The following is a 20,849-nucleotide window of genomic DNA, read 5'->3' as shown; positions in this document are numbered from 1 at the left end:
GTATTCACGGCAGAAGAACCACGTCAATCATTCACTCGTCTACTCAGCACTCGCAGTAGTCTCTCACATACGGTCATCAACCCGTCTCACACGCTGCTACTCCAATAGTGCTCCGCGAATCACCGACTTTGTGATTACTCGTCTACAATGTGCTGCAATCTCGAATAGCCATAAGCCGTCTCAATGCAAGTGAAACACTCACTCTCTGATACAAGCACAACGTGGTTTCTCCTTCTCTCACTCTCGCTGTTGACTTCAGTTACCAGATGCGCAATGCTGCCACCAGTCTCAGTCACGGTTACATTTTTATAGGGGAACATATTCACCGCTCCACCCCAAAATCCATCACTGATTAGTTCATTAAATTATCACAAAATAGAGGTGTGGCTATAGGAATACTGCCTGCAAAAACACAGCAATCAACAAAAGAAAACACAGCAACTCACACAAAAGAAAACACAGCAATAAAATGTGATCATGCAATATAAAATACATTGTGCAACACGTTTACTCCACAACACCCCCCCCCCCCCCACAGTAAATTATAAGCAGTCCCTGCCAAAAGTTATTCAATTCACTCTCTATATCTCATGGGTCGCTGTCCAACATTTGTACGTGTAGATCGTCTTACAGTCTCATTTCCCATATTTACAGGTTCAGAAGCCGGAGCAACCCAAACACTATATGGTACAGGGTCCTGAGCCATGACTATAGGCACAGTATTCACTGAGTACTAGGGGGTACTAGGTACAGAGTACTAGGGGGTGCTAAAACTTCCACTTCAGAAGCAGCACATAATTTAAGTGCATTACGGTGCAGAACCCTTTCCTTCCCTCCCTTTTCAGGTCTTACCCGATACACCAACCCCGTCTCTCACAATGTTCCTATTACAACATGGGGCACTGGACCCCACCAGCCACATAGCTTTCCACGACCTTGCCTGTTTCGGTCCCTAACCCAAACTCGCTGACCATCTAACAAGGGTACATCCTTACACCCTTAGCTACAGGGATCCTCACTGTACGGCCAAACATCAAGTATGATGGAGCAAAACCTGTGGCGCTATGTACAGTGTTGTTGTAGGCTTGCATCAGCTCAGGGAGGAAGTCAGGCCACCTATCCCGTTTCTCTTGTTCCAAAGTACGGAGCATATTTAACAAAGTCTGATTAACTCGTTCTACCCTACCTTTTCCTGCAGGGTGATAGGAAGTAGTTCGACTTTTGACCGTTCCATATAACTGGCAAAACTCCTGCACCAACTCTGACTCGAAATTTGGTCCTCTGTCTGAATGGAAACGCAAGGGGCAACCAAAAGTCTGCACCACATGAGTCCAAAGGGCCCTCACTGTGGTCTGGGCAGTCTGATCTTTTGTTGGGACTGCCCATGCATAACGCGTGAACATATCTACCATAACTAATATGTTTTGGTAGCTATCACTAGGCCGTCCTAAAGACAAAAAGTCTAAAGCCACCACCTCTAATGGACACGACACTGAGATAGGATTAAGGGGCACTTTATGACCATCCCTACCCTTCTGCAGGCTGCAGGCGACGCACCCAGAATGGAACCCTCGCATCATCTCCTCCATCTTGGGCCAGTAGAAGTGGGACCGCACTTTGGTTAGTGTACGTTCAACACCTGCATGGGCTAATGCTTCATGATATCGCCTCCACACCTCCTCTTGTTGGACAGCGGGACAAACAATCTGCAATTGATACTCATGGGTATTTGGATGAATCATCTTTTTGTACAACACTCCATCATGGATTACAAGTCGTGATATATGGCGAAGCAACTGCTGTGCAATCAGGGGGTAATGCTCTTCTCTCAAGGGTAGTTGGTACACTGGCAGACCTTACATACCGCATGACCACCTGAAGATCCTCATCCCCTTGTTGTGCCTCTCGCCACTCAATCCCCAAAGCACCAAGAGCGGTGGCACCTCCATTGGCATCAATCTGCTGGACCTCTGTAAACTGGTTTTGCTCTGTTGGGGGTACAGGGAATCCGGACAAACTGCCGGCATTGTCATTTTCCCTCCCCGCCCGATATTTCACTATAAAGTCATAACTGGCTAGTTGGGCCACCCAGCGTTGTTCCACAGCCCCGATCTTAGCGGTTTGTAAATGGGCCACGGGGTTGTTATCAGTTACCACTGTAAACTTTGATCCAATCAAGTGATCTCTAAATTTCTCTGTTACAGCCCACTTTAATGCTAGTAACTCTAATTTAAAGGAACTATAATTTGCATCGTTTCTCTCTGCAGGGTGGAGACTTCGACTAGCATAAGCGATCACATGCTCCCGTCCGTCATACACTTGTGACAAGACTGCACCTAACCCTTGGTGACTGGCATCTGTATACAGAACAAATGGTAAAGTGAAATCTGCATAGGCTAGTACAGGGGCTTTCATTAGGCAGGACTTCAAGGTCTCAAATGCAGCCTGGCATGTAGCAGTCCACTCAATCTGACGTGTACCAGACTTTCTATCTACCGGAATGCCAACCAAGAGAGCATTTAAAGGTTGAGCGATTTTGGAAAAATTAGCAATAAAACGCCTGTAGTAGCCTGCAAGGCCCAGGAAGGCCCTTACCTCCCGGACTGTTGTAGGGGTAGGCCAGTCTTGAACTGCTGCTGTCTTTTCAGGGTCAGGATGTATGCCAGCCTTGTCCACCACATGGCCAAGAAACTTCACCTGCTGTTGGAAGAGCCGGCACTTGTCAGGTCTTAATTTTAACCCATAATGGGACAGTCGCTGGAATATCTGTTCAAGGTGGCTAAGATGGGTAGAAAAGTCAAATGAGTACACAATAATATCATCCAGGTATACCAGAGAAAAGTCTATTAGATAGCCACTTAAACAACGCTGCATTAACCGCTGAAAGGTGGCAGGTCCTTTGCACAGACCAAAAGGCATATGCAGAAATTCGTATAGCCCCAAAGGGGTGGCGAAGGAAGTCTTGGGACGATCCTCTGGGTCTACACCCACCTGCCAGTATCCACTTGCCAGATCCAGAGTGCTGAACCACTCAGCCCTCTTCAAAGTGGTCAGAGTCTCCTCAACTCTGGGAAGAGGAAAAGCATCTTTGTGGGTGACAGCGTTCAATTTCCTATAATCCACACAGAATCGCCAACTCCCATCCTTTTTCTTCACCATCACCACTGGGGCGGCCCATGGGCTAGCACTCTCCGAAATGACTCCCTTATTCAACATGTCAGCCAACAAGGCCTTCATTTCTTGATACATCATAGGAGGCAATGGTCGAAACCATTCCCGAATGGGAGGCACATTTCCAGTGTGAATTCTATGCTGTACCACCTCTGTGTACCCCACATCCTCTTCACCTTCAGAAAAGACTTTAGACCATTTTCTCAAGAGCGCATCAAGATCTTGGCACTGCTGTGTGGTCAAATCAGATCTTTGAGACAATTGACATATACCAGGGGAAAATCCATCTTCTACAATGGGGCTATCTTCAGTAAGACTCACCTCCACAATGCCTTCAGTATCCAACATTAATCCAAGGTCTCTGCATCCATAAATATCAGGGCTTTTCCTACAAAAACACTGTATGGATGTATATTACAGAGTCTCACAGGCATTTTACCATCTCTTACCATAGCAATTGTTCGTGCAGCAGCCACAGGTTGTTCAGACACAGGCTCCACAAGTCCACAGTAATCACGCTGTCGCAGACCCATTCGAGCACGTCCCCAGACTATGATTTCACTCCTTGGTGGAACACGTACACCTCATCTGTTAGACAGCCACACATTTCCCAGTGAGCCATCTTCATGAATGCGTGCCGCAACACGTTGACAAACTGCCGTAACTTGCTGCCATGCTTGTCGTTCTCTGGTACTCTGAAACAACGATGAAGAATGCCCCTCATTCTGAAAGAGAGCACTCCAACATTGTGAAATCACGTTCATACCAATTATTAAAGGGTTCGTAGAAAATTCATCTTTTACAATGACGACACCCTGCTCTGGAATTTGGACTCCAGCAACATTAAAATCAAACACAGCATACCCAATATAGGGGATTTCAAGGCCATTTGCAGCTCTTAAAGTCAAAACAGGGGCTTGGCCCATCTTGTACTGAGGGAATTTCTCCTCAAACATACTCCGTTGCATCAGAGTAACTTGAGACCCAGTGTCCAAAAGTCCTGTACACTCAATGTCCTGAACCATGACACTCACCATTGGACAGCCACCAATGAAAGAAGAAATGGTCCTTGAATTTTCTAATGGTCTTACTGGCCCCACCGCCTGGACCTCTGCAGCAGGGCAAATTGGTTTAAATCTCCATTAGGCAGCACAATTTCCTTGCAATACCTTGCTATATGTCCTGACTGTTGACAGCGCCGGCAGATCGGCCTCCCCTCTGCATCCCATATATTCGAGGAAGACTGCCCCCTTCGTCGCCCAGAAGAAACATTTTGTGGCTGGAAAGGTACATAATTAGGTTGTGCATGATTTACTTGCGCCGCTGGACTAGACGACTTCAGCTCCTTCATCACTTCCTGTGTCAATTCTCGCATCTGTCCTTTAACTTCCTCCAAAATTTCTCGCTTTAATTCAGCTTTCCAGTCAGTCCCCTGTGAGCGAGAATCAATCCTACCAGGCCCACTAACCACAGCACAAGCCAATTCATATCTTGGTTGACTGTATTCTGCTTCCAACAGTAAAGCCTCTTGATGCAGATCTGCGAATGTTCCTTCTGGGTTTCGGCGTGCATACGTTCTCAGGGCTCTCAGAAAAGGTCCATCCTCCAACCCCAACAGCAACTGCTCCTTTAGTTGATCTTCCACAAGGGCCCCTTCTGGACTACGTCGCCGCAACCTACAATAAAGCTCTCGTAATCGCAACACAAATGTCTTAAATGATTCATCTTGCCTCTGTCTGCAACTGAAAAAATGTGACCTAAGGACAGGAAGAGGTATTTCTCCAGCATACAAAGTGTCTAATTGCTCAAAAATCTTATTGGCCTTATCCCTATCTCCATCAGCCAAAACACTTATTTCCCGCTTTGCATCACCACCCAGGGCACCCATTACAATTTTAACTTTCTTTGCTTCAGGTACTTCTTGGGCTTCTAAAAGCCCTTGCATTTGTTCTTTCCAGTCTCCATACTTCAAATCACAATCAGTACCCGTAAACTTTGGCACCCAAGGGGCACCAGGAAACACTGGCATCATCATTTTTTAAGCCTTTTTTTTTAATTCTATCAAGTGCTGTTCCACCGTTCCCGTATCAGATACCCTGCCGACTACGCCAAATTATGTCAGTGGCCAAGGAACTCTAAGATATATATTTAAACTTTGTAGCCGACTACGCCACCTAGAGTTGAAACTGAGACCCCAGGAACTCAATATTAAAACCAGGTTCTTTAACGGAGAAGGGAACAGTGGAAAACAACACCCAAAAATAGCAATAGAAAAACTAGTTTATTACAATAAAATTGTCTGCCAGAAAAATGAATCAAATAAAAAGAGGGCAGCAAGTCCAAGTCCAGATCTCCAATCCAAGCGACCGTCAAAGTTCAACTCAGTCTTGACTAGACATCTATGTTACAGCCGACGTCCATTCACGCTCAGTCCTTCATAGAGGCCAGTATCAGCCCGATGCTGGAACACAGAAAAGAGAGACTGCCAGCATACGACGCCCAACTCACATCAATTCATGTATAACCCATTTATGAGTTTATTAAATAAAACTGGAACTTCTTTAAAATATCGGCCGATTCAAAAGTCACTCAAAATTATACAACGTAGGCTCGTTCTCATCGTTAGGATAGAATTTATTGCCGATTTATTGCCATTATTGCCGATTCCATTGTACAGAACGTGAAAATAAAGACACCAGCCACCACAGTCCAATGTTTAACGGGAGCCAGAGCATCTGACATCTTGGCGAATTTAAAAGAGCTGGCTAATGCTAAAAGTAAATACAGTAAGATTGTTAATCTTTGTTAACAATTGTTAATGTTTGACTTTGCCAGTCAGATTCACGAACAAATAACATTAAAGAGGTGTGTGAACTTGCAAGCATGATGTCAGACACTGTAATATGCTCTGGTCTGCTCCCTGCTTACCGTGGTAATGAGATACATAACAGATTGTCATTACTCAATGGCTGGATGACTAAGTGTTGCCTGAAGAATAACATAAGTTTCATAGACAATTGGATGAGTTTTTAGGGCAGACCTGACCTGTTGAAAAGAGATGGTCTTTGTCCCTCCTGGGGTGGTGCCACTCTTCTCTCTAGAAAAATGGCACATAGTCTTAGAGTTTGTACTTGACTAACTGGTGCCCAGACACACTGACTAAACTGACCATCTGCTAGCCGCCTTATGTTACAGGAAAAAGTCAATTCTCAGCACATAAAGACTCCTTTCACCTAGATATCACACTATAAATACTGTGTCTGTTCCCTAGAACTAGAAAATACAAAAAAAACCATCCAAACCAATTTAGGAGTAACAATTTTATTAATGCTCAACAAATAAAAAACAGATGCCATACAGATAAACAAATGATAAAGCTTGGCTTATTTAATATCAGGTCTCTTTCTACAGAAGCACTTTTTGTAAATGATATGATCACTGATCATAACCTAGATGTGCTCTATTTGACCGAAACCTGGCTAAAACCTGATGATTACATTATTTTAAATGAGTCTATCCCCAATATTACTATTATAAACATGAGCCACATCCAAAAGGTAAAGGGGGAGGTGTTGCTTCAATTTATAACAATGTTTTCAGTATTTCTGAGAGGGCAGGCTTCAAGTATAACTCGTTTGAAGTAATGGCACTTCATATAACATTGTCCAGAAAAACCAGTGTTAATGACAAATCCCCTGTGATGTTTGTACTGTCTACTGTATATAGGCCACCAGGGCACTATACAAACTTTATTATAGAATGTGCTGATTTTATATCTGAGTTAGTGCTGGCTGCAGTTTTAATTTTTGGTGATTTTAATATCCATGTTGATAATGAAAAAGATGCATTTGGATCAGCATTCATAGACATTCTGACCTCTATTGGGGTTCGACAACATCTGTCAGGACCTACTAATTGCCAAAATCATACTCTAGATTTAATACTGTCACCAGTGTTGGGGTAGTTACTCAAAAAATGTAATTAGTTACTAGTTACTAGTTACTTCTGTAAATCGTAATGAGATTACTTTACTAGTTACTGCATTTGAAAAGTAACTTCACTACTTATTACTTTACTTTTTATTTTTCTCAACTCCTTTTTAATGGTTACATTTAATTGTATTCATCAAAAAGCATGTCTAATTCATTTAATTCATAACACATACATTTTCACAGCAATTTATTAAAAGTTTAACAAAAAATAAATGTTCAGGGCCCTATGAAATGTTTTATTTCTTCACCATATGTTTTATTTTTTTAGCATGTGTAATTATTTAAATGCATAAAAACAACCTCATGTCCCTGTTCTGGAGAGTGGGGTGAAGACCGACTTGATAAGGACTCACCCCTGGTCTTGCACAACAGATGGTTTTTTTTATTGGTTTTTATCCAATAAATTGGTTTTTATGGTGTTTTATCAATGAAATTGGTTTTATTAACATGCATATGAGGCTTGTTTGCTTTTTTAAATTTGTATTTTACTTTTGAAACCGATCGCACCTTTTAAACACACCTCAAATATGGACTTTTAAAAACAAGCAAAACACTGTGGTTTTAATCAAATGTTTTTTAACAATGATTGTTTCTTTCATTTTACCATTTATTACCATTTATTTATTTATTATTTTTTTCTTAAAATAGCCTTATGAAATGTTTTTTCCCCTCAGAAATTCTGTTGTGTATTTACATTTTTCTGGTTATCAAATGAAGGCATAAAACAAAACAAATTTAGATTTTATTTTAAAGATAAATTGCATTTCTTTTTTCTTCTTCTGAGAAATATTTTTTCAATCTGAGTATGAACAATAAACACAAACTATGCAGCATATAGTAAAAACAATTGGACAAATAGTCTTCAACAATACAGTGCAATAACAGTGCAAATGATTCACAAACTACACACAAAATGAGTGAGAAATATTCAGAGTGCAACAGAAAAAAATAGTGCAACTATCTTTATGAACTGTATAATTATATAATGATTTACTTAGTATACATAATATACATATTATAAATGATTGATTCGTTGGCTGTAATCTGTGTCAGAATCGATTTTACTGGGACATCGCCTAACGACCCAAGACATAAATCCCAGTGCTTTATCAGATGTGTTTCATCCTTGTTTTTGTTTTTTTCTGAGAGTTTTTTCATGCAAATGTGTTATTGTGTGTTTGTAGTCATGCACTCACGACAGACTTTACTTTCACTTTGTTTTCGTTCATTTTCCAAAGCAATAGGCTATGTTAAGTAGTAGTTCATAAGACTAGTTATTGGTTTAATATGGGAGAGTTTGAACCAATCTGCGCACGGGGGTGGGACTAAGCGTCAACAATCATTTCTGTTTGGCTCAGAGGAACGAAAGCATTGGTTTCTTCCGACGAATCAATGTTGTCAAAATGCGATGACGTAATCACATACACTACGGCGCCTCTGAATATCCATAATGAGTCTTTGAGGGTTAAGCGCTAAGACCAATCGTTATCGGGAAACCCCAGCCAGAACTTTACACACAGGCAAACACGGCATATGTAACGCAGGAAAGCGCGTTCCTATAGTCTAGTAAAGTAGTGTAGTTACCAATATTATTAGTGTAATGCGTTACTTTACTTCGTTACCCCAAAAAGTAATATAGTTACTGTAATCCGTTACTTTGTAACTCGTTACCCCCAACACTGACTGTCACATAGACTTAATGTTGATGGTGTTGAAATTATGCAGCCAAGCAATGATATCTCAGATCATTTAGTCTTGTGCAAACTTCATATAGCTAAAACTGTAAATTCTACTTGTTACAAGTACTGAACTGAACAGAGATGACATCACTGAATTCAATGATGAACTGCCTTTAACTATCATTTTGCATTATTGACACAGTTTTCCTAATGAATGTTGTTCAGTTGCTTTGACGTAATGTATTTTGTTTAAAGCACTATATAAATAAAGGTGACTTGATTTGACTTGACAAGTATGGTAGAACCACCACTTCTACCACAAAAGACTGCTTTGTAAGTAATCTTCATGATTTATCCCAATTCCTAAGCATATGCAAAAACTCAGAACAACTTTATGATGTAACAGAAACTATGGATTCTGTCTTTTCTAGCATTTTAGATATGGTTGGTCCTTTACGCTTTAGGAAGATTAAGGAAAACAGTCTGACACCGTGGTTTAATGAGCACACTCACACCCTAAAGAGAGCAGCCCGAAAAAAATAGAGCGCAGCAGGATGAATACAAAACTAGAGGTATTTCCTATTGCTTGGATGGAAAGTAACTTATCCTTCAGAAAAGACAACAAACATAACCCCAGGTATTATTCAACACAGTGGCTAAATTAATGAAAAATAAAACAACAAGTGTTGACAATTCCCAACAGCACAGCAATAATGACTTTTATGAAGTACTTTACTTGTAAGATCGATACTATTAGAGATAAAATTGTAACCATGCAGCTGTCAGCTATAGTATTGCATCAGATAGCGTGCTATAGATCGCCTGAGGAACATTTCCACTCATTCTCTTATGTAGGAGAGGAAGAATTGTATAAACTTGTTAAATCATCTAAGCCAACAACATGTATGTTAGCCCCTATTCCATCTAAGCTCCTAAAAGTGGTGCTTTTAGGGCTGTCAGAATGTTTACTTACTAAATTTGATATTATTTGATATAACTTTTCATCTGAAATCATGAAAAATGAAGCTCAATTGTTTTTGGATCATAGTATGCCTTTGGAGTACAGTACTGCCCAATAGGCATTGGAGAGAACTAATAGATGCAACTCGGTATATTGACAAAATAACAAAAACCAGAGCTGGACAGAATAAGTCATCCTGATGGAAAATAGTGAGATAGAGAAAGATAAAGATGGGTGGAGGGTGCTGTAAATAAAGGAGGACTAGGAAAATGTATATAAAATTTGATATATGCACTGAAAAATATCCAAATGCATGTTATTGCATGAAAGTATTTGGAACAAGAACACTGATGACATTGTATCCGAGCAATGATCCACAGCTGAGTTTTTCTTCTTCCTCATTTAAAGCCATTGTCTGATTCTCCTGCTTGGGTCCACAGCCAGAGGGGTGCTGCTTCATATTATTGTGAATGCGGTGACAAACGAAAATCATGTTGAACAGGACACATTTTCCAGCACAGGGAGGATGCCTAATCTTTGCTTTTAACTTTCTAGAGTGCACGCAGCCAAAATGAGAAGTGAAATAGCATCTAACTCCTGAAGCTCTTCAGATCTTTCAGGCATTGACAGGGTCTGCCAGAGTTTAGAGACGCTTGCCAAACACAATAGAAGGCACCGTGGCAAACAGATTTCCCCTCTGACCAGACCGGCCGACTGACGGACAAGTGGAGAAACTGGAGTAGAGAAGGAGAGAGCTTCCTCTTCCTCTTCTAGTGCATTAAAGTTAGATGAATGTGATTACCTTCCAAGAACTGATGATAACATCAGTTAACCTTCTGACGGATAAAAGATCCTCCATTTAAAGGAGTAAAAAATGGGATAAGAAGACCAAAAACCCACTTTGGCCTTTTATGTAGCCCTAAAAAAATCTAGCTTCTTTCTCTTTTTTTTTTCTTGCTTCTGACATCACCTTACCAGGCAACACCTGGAAGCATTTAACATCAAAGGTTCTCTCCAAAATTAATCTGAAGGGCCAACACATCAAGCCACTATCATCAAGGGCACAATTTATCACAAGAATTTGTGGAAACAAAACAAAAGCTACATCCCTTTACCCTGTCAGAGTGGGAGCTCTACAGCACAATGGGGCTCTTTGTTGGGCTTTCAATGCGTCATCACAATAATACGGTTTTGCTAGAGACCATAAAGTCTCTGCTAAGTTAATGTGAGCTAACAAACACATTAAGTTACACAGTTCATCTGCCATTATGTTGTAGTTATCGTGATGATTAGAAATTATAATGATTATGCTCTTAACGAAGCAATCAGCAAATTGCTGTTCTCTTGCTAGGTCCAAAAAGTTGATGTTATGCCAAACACCCTTATACCCCAGAATGGCATTATTGGATCCCAGGAGAGGGATTTTTCCAAACCCTAATAAGCAGATAGGATGGGAAAAGACATTCAGCATTGTGAAAAAGATTTGGAATTTTGATTTAGAAGAAAATTGAATGTACTGGTTTATGACATATTACACTTAACAGCATATATATATATATACACTAGAGGTGTGACGAGATAACGTCACGATACCCTTGCCCAGACCTTTCAGATACATTTGCACTACACTGGCTCCTTCACCAGTGGTGGTATGTAAGATATTTTATGTTCACATCAGGCAAGTGGACGCAAGATAAGCAGGAAAATTATGCAGTGTAGTCTTTATCAGTCATAAAAACAGAATTCACAGTTTAATGCAGAATGTCACGGAATTTGTCAAACTTTGAATTGATTAATCAATCAAAAGTAGGCCATTTCACTTAAATTAAATCATGATATGTACATTAACAGTAAATATAAAGCTGCAAAAAAGTGTGTGTTAATGAAAAGTGTCTCTGTTAATGAATGGTGCAGACTCGCGGTTTAATTTTCTACACATTGAAGCACGCGTGACGCTCCCGGTGATTTCAGCGTCTGTCGTCTAACTAATGAGGACGGAAACACATGAACAACGTCTCCAAAACTGCTGAGAGTCACTTCATGAGCATTTTACCATTTGATTTGAGTAAAACTAACATCATATCACTTACACAGGACTGAAAAGGTATTAGCGGCAACCCATCAAAATAAAAGTCCTGTACTTTTTTTTTTTTGTAGAATGTACGTAGCCTATTACTATTAATAGTAAATCACCTTTGTTTGCCATAAAATAAAGATTACTTAATTTTCAATAATTAAAAGATAAATGATAAATTAAATTAATGTTTTATGCCTTCACCTGATAACCAGAAAAAAATTAAATACACTACACAGAATTTTTAAGTGAAAAAAAAATCATAAGTTGTTTATTCATTCAAGTGACATGACATACAGCCAAGTATGGTGACCCATGCTCAGAATTTGTGTTCTGCATTTAACCCATCCAAAGTGCACACACACAGCAGTGAATACACACAAACCTTGAACACACACCCGGAACACACACAGACTTCACCCACATAGTGAAAAACTTTGAGATCACGGTTTAACAACCGTGACACTATATCCCTCAGCCTGGCTTTTGATGTGCCATGTCAGATGGCAACCTCTCCACAGACCGCGGGCAGGGTGGCCACTCATGACCGCACCCCAACCGGTGAGAGACGCGTCTGTCGCTAGCGTTACACGGCGACCAAGAGCTCCCAGCACCGGGCCCTGATTCAAGAACCAAGGTTTCTTCCATATGTTTAAGGCATAAAGGCATCGTCGCGTGACCTTGATAGTTCATAATGGATTCCCCCTTGGGGAAAATCCCTTGGTCTTGTGCCACCACTGTAGGGGTCTCATGTGCAGGAGGCCAAAAGGTATCACGTTGGACGCAGCTGCCATAAGCCATAACAGTCTCTGAAACTGCTCGACTGAGGTAAGGATTGACTCGATCCGAGCAGGAGACAGACGTGCCTGCATGGTGGTCGAATCCCAGACTATGCCTAGATAGGTGGTTCTCTGAACTGATGCCCTGCATACGGAGGGGAACCAGAGCCGCATCTACACATTTCGTGAAGGGAGTCCAGCACCGCGGGGAACGCTGGTGAAGGCTCCCTCCTCGAAGAGAGCCCTCTGGGATCGAAGTGTCCGCATCGGCAATCTTTCACAATGCGGACAGTCGGCTCCCTCGAAAGCCGACTCAGCGGGTTTCGATCCCAAGCAAACCACGCATAGACTGTGTGTATCCCCACCCGTAATATAGCGCGGGTAGGGAGGAACACACAATCTATAATGCGATCCAGAATCGCCCCTCAAATGTCTTGTCTTTGCTTTGCTTTTTGCCATTATGTTGTTTTAATGGACAGACAATAGTAAATAAGACTCACAAGACAGACTTTAGACATGCACACATAGAGCGCTTGCTGAAAGAAGCAAAGCTGAAGTCAGCTGCGTGGCACGTGCCTTTATAGCTTCCTGGTCGCTACGTCACCCCGCCCGTGACGTCACGCCCTTCCATTGGACAGATTGCACATGATATTCAGAGTTGATCATGCCAAAGGCGTTTCCCTAAAGCGTTCGACGCAGCTCAAGTTCCTGAAGAGGAACCAAAAACAACTGATAGCAGCTCTCAGTGATATGTGTCGGGTCCCCGCTATAATAGCAGCAATATTCACAAATGTTTACAGAACAAGCGGGAACCCAGTGTGCCTGTAGCTTTCTCTATTTCAGTTTTATCACGTGATAGAAAGTCTAAGGCCTTCTCAAGCCGAAGGGAAAACTCATCTAATCTGCGGCCTATTATTCATCAAACTTAGATTGATTTAAAGACACAAAGCACTGCCATTAAGCTAGCACTTTTAAACATTCGCTAACTAAAAAATAAATAATTTCTAATCAATTACTTTATAACCACAAACAATCTGGATTTTATGTTTCTAAATGAAACATAGCTAGAAGACAGCTGCAGTGCAACAATCCTAAATGAAGCAGCCCCTCCTAACTTTACATTCATGAATGTCTGCAGGCAGGAGCGTAGCAAGCTTTTCAAAAGTGCGGGGGATGGATGTGGTTTGTTTATAAACAATAAAAACGATGAATACAGTGACAGAGGGGTACAAAATGCAGGGCTTAAAGTTCTCCGGCACCGTGCCGGATTTCCAACTTGCAGCGTTTGGCTAGGAAAAAAAAATAATCTTACAATTAAAAAAAAAAATTAGAAAAGGGGAGAAAAAAACGCCCACACAAAGCTTTTTCTCTGGTGGTATAAATAATGTAATAATTTACTGTTTTTTTGTTTAAAATAATATACACTTTTCTTTCATAGTTCTTCAACAGGTATGCAAACAATGTCATAATTTCTCACTTTTTTCTCCTCAACAGGTAACCAAACACAACAGGTAAGTATCCACAAAAGTATTCAGCTAATCAACAAACAATGCTCAAAATATCAAAATCAGTTGCACTGGCAATGAACCCATAAATACACTGCTTAACAGTGGCAGTTTGTCCCCCCTCCTCGTCAATTCCCTGCCTTCATCATCACAGTTATGTTATACATTGCATGCCACATAACGTTACATAAGTGAATTTAGCTAGCTGCTGAACAATATCCCAATATTCGCAATTAGCATTAGTCTAAAAAACTAAATATAATACCAAAAACACTAGACATGTCAACAAAACGATAACAGAATATCTTCCCAAACACATAATCAAGCTTATTTAAAAACCTTGAAAGCATAAACACTCATTCAAAGTACCTGGAAAAGGGAGATGTAAATAATGTGACGAGCGTCCTAGGATGAATCAGCGTCGCCCTGGCAACCAACGGCATACACCTGATCGGTCACAGCTGCAGCTCATCAGAACACGGCTCTTAAGTCGTGGGGAAGTCGTGGCCTAATGGTTAGAGAGTCGGACTCCCAATCGAAAGGTTGTGAGTTCGAGTCCCGGGCCGGCAGGAATTGTGGGTGGGGGGAGTGCATGTACAGTTCTCTCTCCACCTTCAATACCACGACTTAGGTGCCCTTGAGCAAGGCATCGAACCCCCAACTGCTCCCCGGGCGCCGCAGCATAAATGGCTGCCCACTGCTCCGGGTGTGTGCTCACAGTGTGTGTGTGTGTGTTCACTGCTCTGTGTGTGTGCATTTCGGATGGGTTAAATGCAGAGCACAAATTCTGAGTATGGGTCACCATACTTGGCTGAATGTCACGTCACTTTCACTTTTCACTTTAAGCAGCACATGCTGAGCAGACAAGACAGACACTGGTCTCGAGCCGAATGCACGCTGGACTAAACCCTTTCTCTCATTTCTCTCCAGAAAGCAGCGAGTGACCGACAGCCCACCCACTTTGGAGCACGTTTGGACACCCACTTTCACTTGGATTGAGCACCGTGAGCACCAGCCTCCACGCACCCGCTTGCCATCCTACACCTTTTATTATTGTAAATAAAATCCACCCTCCGGGGCCTTTTGTTGTTCACGAAGCCAAAACTTGTCGAGTGATTCTTCACCACGTCACAGTGGGGGAGAAGGCGGGCAGATCCGTGAAGAATCACCGGCAAGTTCACCGCCCCAGCCCTTAATTCTTCCTTTTTTTTTCTCTTGCTCTTGGACGTGGCCCGGGAAGCGTGGGAGCAGCAGCCTGCCCCTCATCGCACCATCATCGAGCACGTACGACAAATGAGGGAACGGATCGACCAAGTGATGCCGTTAGTCCGGGAACAACTCACCAGGGCCCAGCAAGCGCAGCAACGTCACTACGACCGGGCAGCCCAACCGCGTGAGTTCCAACCCTGGTCCCCAGCTGCGCCTGCAAGTTCCTGGCCTCCTGGAAAGGGCCCTACTTGGTGGTGGAGAGGATTGGACCAGTCACATACCGGCTGAGACAGCCGGGATGGCGGCAGACGGAGCAACTCTATCACATCAACCTCCTGAAAAAGTGGGTGGGGACCCGGGACCAAGTAGCTGCCCTGAGCCTCACCGAACCCGTGGTTGTGGATGTCAACCCCCATCTCTCGGCTGCCCAGAAGACGGAGCTGCAGCACCTGGTCAGTCAGTTCCAGGATGTGTTGTCCTCGCAGCCCAGGCAGACCAACGTGCTACAGCATGACATTAGGACACGCCCAGCAGTCGTCGTCAGGCAACGGCCCTACCAAGTCTCCAGGTTCGACGGGTACCCCATGCCTCAGGTCAACGAACTGCTGGACCACCTAGGAAGGGCCTGGTACATCAGTACCCTGGACCTCACCAAGGGCTATTGCCATCCACTCCGCCCCGAGGCCCCGGACAAAGACCCAGGTACGAGCCTTCTTGGGGTTGGCGGGTTATTACCGATGTTTTATCCCCAACTTCTCCTCTTTAGCCGCCCCCCCTGACAGACCTGACCAGGAAGGGGCAGCCGGAGAAAGTATGCTGGACACCGTCAGCGGAAGAGGCCTTCGCCCAGGTCAAGGCAGCGCTCACGTCCGCACCTGTCCTTCGCGCTCCGGACTTCAGCTGCCTCTTCCTGTTGTTGTCTTTTGAATATCTAGGGATTGTGCTGAAAGGTGATCCACGCATTCAGTTTATTATTATTTACAGGCCTCCAAAATACTCTCCAGCCTTTGTTGAAGAGGTCACAGAAATGTTATCAATGATTTCCTCAGAGTTTGACTGTTTTGCTATTGCAGGGGATTTTAATATTCACATAGATAATGCAGAAAACAAAACTACAAAAGAAATGATAATGGTTCTACTAAACACTTTTGACCTGATTCAGCATGTGCATGGACCCACCCACAAAGGTGGACACACTCTGGATCTTATCATCAGTAGGGGTCTAAACATTTCATCCATTCTTATTAAAGACGTAGCACTATCTGATCACTTCTGTATTTTCTTTGATATATTGATCTCTGCTACCACTGAATCTAGATCTGTCTCTGTCAGAAGGAGATGCATAAAAGAGAACACAAGTGTACTATTTATGGAGGCTACATCTTTAACACCAAGCATTTCTGCAGATATTGCTCCAATAATAGTCAGTAAGAAAACAAACAGACAGAAATCAGTTTGGAGAAGATCAACAGCAGTTCAGATTATGAAAAGACAATGCAGAAAAGCCGAGCGGATGTGGCGGAAGATGAAACTTGAAATTCACTATAGCATCTATAAAGATAGCCTTCATGCTTTTAATGTGAAACTAGCCACAGCTAGACAGAATTTCTTCTCAGACGTTCTAAACAGTAACTAAAACAACACTCATACTCTTTTTGCCACTGTTGAGAGACTGACAAACCCCCCAAATCAGATTGCCAGTGAAATGCTCTCAGACAGCAAATGCAATGAGTTTGCTTCCTTCTTTTCTGAGAAGATCATCAAGATCAGGAAGGTGATTGGCACATCCTCAAGCAATGCAGAGGTCAGACAGATTCAGCCACAATATCAAAAAGATACTATATCTATTTTTGAAGCAATTGATAACAAAATTCTGGAAGACATAGTGCAGCACCTAAAATCGTCAACCTGCTATCAATATCTAATCTTCCTTTTATAGGCAAAATTATAGAAAAGGTAGTTTTTATTCAGCTGAATATATACTTAAACTCAAATGGATACCTGGACAATTTTCAATCTGGTTTTCGACTGCATCACAGCACAGAGACAGCACTCATTAAGATAATAAATGATATTCACTTAAATTGTGACTCTGGCAAAATATCGATGCTGGCATTGCTAGATCTCAGTGCTGCGTTTGTCACTGTCGAATCATAACATACTACTAGAGAGACTGGAAAACTGGGTCGGGCTTTCTGAGATGGTACTCAAATGGTTCAGGTCATACTTAGAAGGGAGAGGTTATTATGTGAGTCTAGGAGAGCATTAGTTTAAGTGGACGTCCATGACATGTGGAGTCCCACAAGGCTCAATTCTTGCACCGCTCTTGTTTAGCCTGTATATGCTTCCCCTAAGTCAAATAATGAGAAAGGACCAAATTGCCTATCACAGCTATGCTGATGATACACAGATTTACCTAGCTTTATCTCCAAATGACTACAGCCCCATTGACTCCCTCTGGAAATGCATTGATGAAATTAATAGTTGGATGCGTTATTAACTTTCTTCAGTTAAACAAGGAAAAAACTGAAGTCATTGCATTTGGAAAAAAAGATGAAGTTTTCAAGGTGAATGCATACCTTGACTCTAGGGGTCAAACAACTAAAAATCAAGTCAGGAATCTTGGTGTGATTCTGGAGACAGACCTTAGTTTCAGTAGTCATGTCAAAGCAGTAACTAAATCAGCATACTATCATCTAAAAAAACATTGCAAGAATTAGATGTTTTGTTTCCAGTGAATACTTGGAGAAACTTGTTCATGCCTTCATCACCAGCAGGGTGGACTATTGTAATGGGCTCCTCACCGGCCTTCCCAAAAAGACCATTAGACAGCTGCAGCTCATCCAGAACGCTGCTGCCAGGATTCTGACTAGAACCAGAAAATCTGAGAATATCACACCAGTCCTCAGATCCTTACACTGGCTTCCATTTACATTTAGGATTGATTTTAAAGTACTTTTACTCATATATAAATCACTCAATGACCTAGGACCGAAATATATTGCAGATATGGTCACTGAATATAAACCTAACAGAGCACTCAGATCATTAGGATCGAGTCAGTTAGAAATACCAAGGGTTCACACAAAACAAGGGGAATCCGCCTTTAGTTACTATGCCGCCTGCAGTTGGAATCAGCTTCCAGAAGAGATCAGATGTGCTAAAACACTAGTCACATTTAAATCTAGACTTAAAACTCATCTGTTTATCTATTTTTAATATTTTTAAAAGTTTAAAAATTGCTTGTTTTATTTTTATTATTATGTTTCTTCATTTTTTCATTTCATTTTACTTTCTTTTATGTAAAGCACTTTGAATTACCATTGTGTACGAAATGTGCTATATAAATAAACTTGCCTTGCCATGCCTAGCCTATATATATATACAGTATATATATATATATATATATATATATATATATATATATATATATATAATTATCTATATATAATCAACTTCTTTATATATATATATATAAATTAAAGTTGTGAAAGCGAAACTACTTTGTTTTGCCTTCCAAAAGAGGAAGATATCCGCTTCGTCATAGAGAAGATCCATGCTGGTCACTGAGGGAATACATCAACTTTGTGCTGTGGATTCTCTTCTGTGTCAGCCTCGCTGCACGGATGTGCTGTTTTCATTCAAATCAAAGCATAAATACACGTAGAAAATGTACCCTTGTGGTGCGGCTGACACAGAAGAGCGTAAGTTGCTTGCGTTCAGCTCATATTCTCCAAAATGGCACTACGGTGATGTGGAGTGACAGATGAGACAAATTGTTACTTGGTAGTCTATGGGACAGTCATAAGCCTCGCGGTTTTCATCCAAAACATCTTAAATTGTGTTCCAAAGAGGAATGAAGCTTTTACGGATTTGGAACACGATGGGGGTAAGAGATTAATGACAACATTTTCATTTTGGGGTGGAGTAACCCTTTGAGCAGAATGAATGAGTGAATTTCCAGAAATGTCTGCAGACTTTGTGATCCGAATTGTAATAACTGTAATAAACACAGATTATTTCTCTGATGTAACTGTTGACACAGCCTCACGAAGATGTAGCCTTGTTTGAGAAGCACACACAAGCAGATCATCTTTACTTGCTACTCAAACAAAACTCAATTCATCTCTCCACTTTGTCAGACACGTCACAACTAAGAATGTCAACTGAACTCCAATCTGCACTTTCTCTGTACTTCATTAAAAGTGGATTTTTTAGAAAGCAACCATATGAAAAGCAAACAGTATTGAATACATCAGTCAAACCCTCCAGAGGTCCACGAACAGAAGGATTCTGCACAACAGCACTGCTAAAGACATCAAATCTGCATGTGCCATACAGAGACCAAAACTCAAAACATATCAAAGCTGCACGTCCAGATGTAGTGTGTGTTTTTTAAGTAATTTTGGGAAAATAACACACAGCCTAATGAATAATCTAGACATCTATCAACCTGTTTTTGTAGGTTTATAGCAGGCAAGGCATGCAGCTGGCTCTTTGGCTCCCTGGGACGAAGGGCAAAGCTATAGAAAGAAGCATCCATTTAACTCCACCCATCTATTATAACCACAGGGATTATGGGAAAGAGAGGGACAGAGGCGTGCATTTAGATTACGAGCTGAGCTCTGCATGCAGGCAGTGACAGTTTCTTTCTGAAAGTGTCTGAGAGACAAAGCAAACCAAAGACTAGTTAATACTGACTGACACATTTCAGCCCTTTAGCCTGTTCTCTCATCTGACCCTCACAAACGAGGCTATAACTCAGAAAGAGCCATTTCAAAACAACTCCGCTCTTACAAGTGGGCAGGATCTAAATTTATTTGGCTGGTCATTAATTTATTGGTATTCATTTCCATTTTAATGCAAAACACGGATTCCAAATGTTGCAATTATTATTTCAATCACACCACACTGTCATAATGTCAGTAGCTGTACAAACAGTGAAGACAGAGTCCTTATTCAGCTATAGTATATTATAATATGGGAGACAACCAAAATGTGTTGTGTGGCCTTTAAGAAAGGGGTTGGATTAATGCTGAAACAAATTTGTGCAGAACCAAAAAGTAATTGAAAACTGTGGAAGTGATGTGGCTAGTAAAATTGTCATCAACTACATCCAAAAACTGTTTTCAAACAGCTAATTACACTACAAGCTAAGTCGGCTACATTTGAACCAACCTCATACTGTTTTTATTTTTCATTGATATAAAATATAAAAAATAGTCAGCTGATGTAAAACTGTTCTGTTGGTAAAATATACCTTACCTGAGTCGTTCACTGCACATCGAGTTCAGTCGTCAATCTTAATAAAGACATTCATCACTGATAAACAAAAGGATGTATTTCTTGATCTTTGTCAATTGACTGATAGGTAGATATAGCACTTTTTCCAAAGTGTTTTGTAGTTTGTTTGCATCGTGTATAGTTAACGCTCGAGTGATTCAGTACATGAGTTGACTAACGATCTGTGAACCTTTAA

This window comes from Carassius carassius, chromosome 46, assembly GCF_963082965.1.
Source record: "Carassius carassius chromosome 46, fCarCar2.1, whole genome shotgun sequence".
Lineage (NCBI taxonomy): Eukaryota > Metazoa > Chordata > Actinopteri > Cypriniformes > Cyprinidae > Carassius > Carassius carassius.
Note: the sequence above shows the minus strand (reverse complement) of the source record.